We start from the raw sequence: 1,793 nt of genomic DNA, 5'->3' as shown, positions 1-1,793 counted from the left end.
GCAGCTGGATATATTGTATTTTCATGCCCTTTGTTTGCCTCGCAGATACCTGGTCCTGTTGGAAAGGATGTGCTGTCTCCAATTTTTTCAAAATCCTCCCAAAAACTTTGTAGATGAATCCTTGTCTATGGATCGTTTCCGACAACATCAATCTTTCAAGAGGGATCATCTTCATTGATACCTTTCCAATGTATGGTGGAAGCTTTTAATGAAAAACTCTCTTTTTGAAGGAGTCATTCAGATGGTTGTGTTGTGTATTAGTGTTTGTGTTGTGACTTCATTTATGACAAATGAACGTGGTGGTTTCCTATTGGATTTCGTGTACGAGCTACGTTTTGGAGAATTGTGGTGCTGGGTTTGTGGTTGGAGAGTTGAAGCTGATGCAGATGAAGACGAAGCAAACTTTTATATCCTTTACAAATTTGTTATGATTTTTTTAGTTTAATAAGAGGTGTTAATGTATAAAGGGTTTTCCTTTCTTTGTATTTTTATATTAGAAACAGGTTATAAGTTGGGGTCGTGGTGGATGGATTCTTTTTGAAAAGATATTGAAGATCAAAGTTGAGCTTTTAAATGAACTTGTATTCCCTTTTTCCTAGGTCGCGAGGACGCTTCCTTATTAAGTGTGGGGATATGTTGAGTGTTGAAATGACTTGTTTTTTGGTTGATTTTTGTTGTTTTTGAGAGCTAAATGGTTGATTTTATGAGATGATTGATTGATTTAGAAGTGGTTTGAGAGTGTTTTGGATGATAATGATTGTGTTTTGGAAGTTCATGATGTTTATTGGAGGTTCTGTGATGTTCTGATAGGTTTTGATTGGTTCTCTATACCTTCTGTTTTGCTCTGTTTTGGTCTGTTTTGTTCTGATTGTCTTCTGTAAGGAGGGATGGAGTATTGATTGATGAAGATTGAAATTTTGTGAAAGTTTATTGAATAGTTTGTGAGAGTTTGGAATGATTTGAGAATGAGTTATGAGGTTTTGATAACCTTCTGTAACCTTCTGTAGGTCTTCTGTAGAGCCTCTGTCTCTGTTCTGTTCTGTTCTGTTCTGTTCTGTACTGTAGCTGTTCTGGTACTGTTCTGTAGACTGTTCTGTATGCTTTTGTATGTGTTCTGATGGATGAGAGTGTAGCTTGGGAAAGTTTTCTAGCCTTGGAAAGAGGTGAATACAAGTGCAAAAGAGCTGAAAGAAGTGAAAGAAGTAGCTGTTGAAGACTCAAGTGAAGACTAGAGTGAAGTGACAGTAGTGAGCTATGAAAGGACACTGTAGTGGCTCTGGTGACTCTTCATATCAGACATACCTCTTGAGAGGGGTATCCACGACCTAAGAAGGATTATTGAGAGTGATTTTTGAGAGATTGTAGTGAGGATATGATGTATTATTGATATAGTGAGAGAGAGAGAGTCAGAGATAGCTAATTCTACGCAAACAAAGTGATTGTATATGAGAGATTGAGAGAGAAGACTATGAAGATATTGAAGATGAATACTATGTGATGTATTTCCATTCAAAGATGGTGTATTCCTTTGCTTTCTTTGTTCTATTGATGGATTTTGTGAAGATATTGAAGAATATGGTTGATTCTATTAAAAACCGTGGGAGGTCTACATGATGCTGTATGAAGATTTGTTGTGCCTGGTGTTCTTTTCTTCATTGTGATAATATGAAACATGATAAACAAGCTTGTTGATGTTACAAGATAGATTTTCTTGCAAGAGAATTCCCTTTTCCTTGGTGTTCCCTTTGGGGCTCCACCGAACTTTCGGTACTGGTAGTTACTGGGCTTGCTCG

At 37.0% G+C, this 1,793-nt stretch overlaps 1 non-coding gene across 1 annotated transcript; it reads left to right on the top strand.

Annotated features, from left to right (window-relative positions):
* The first annotated feature begins 514 nt into the window (after positions 1–514).
* On the top strand, positions 515–582 carry LOC148013254 (small nucleolar RNA SNORD36). The gene has a single exon (XR_015688978.1). It is a non-coding gene; the product is annotated as a small nucleolar RNA SNORD36 (small nucleolar RNA).
* Positions 583–1,793: the final 1,211 nt, after the last annotated feature.

The sequence above is a fragment of the Lygodium microphyllum genome, chromosome 26, assembly GCF_053477565.2.
Source record: "Lygodium microphyllum isolate KBCC chromosome 26, Lygodium_microphyllum_v1.1.10, whole genome shotgun sequence".
Classification (NCBI taxonomy): domain Eukaryota; kingdom Viridiplantae; phylum Streptophyta; class Polypodiopsida; order Schizaeales; family Lygodiaceae; genus Lygodium; species Lygodium microphyllum.
The sequence above is the reverse complement of the archived record's forward strand: the minus strand, read 5'-3'. Positions and strand labels throughout refer to the sequence as shown.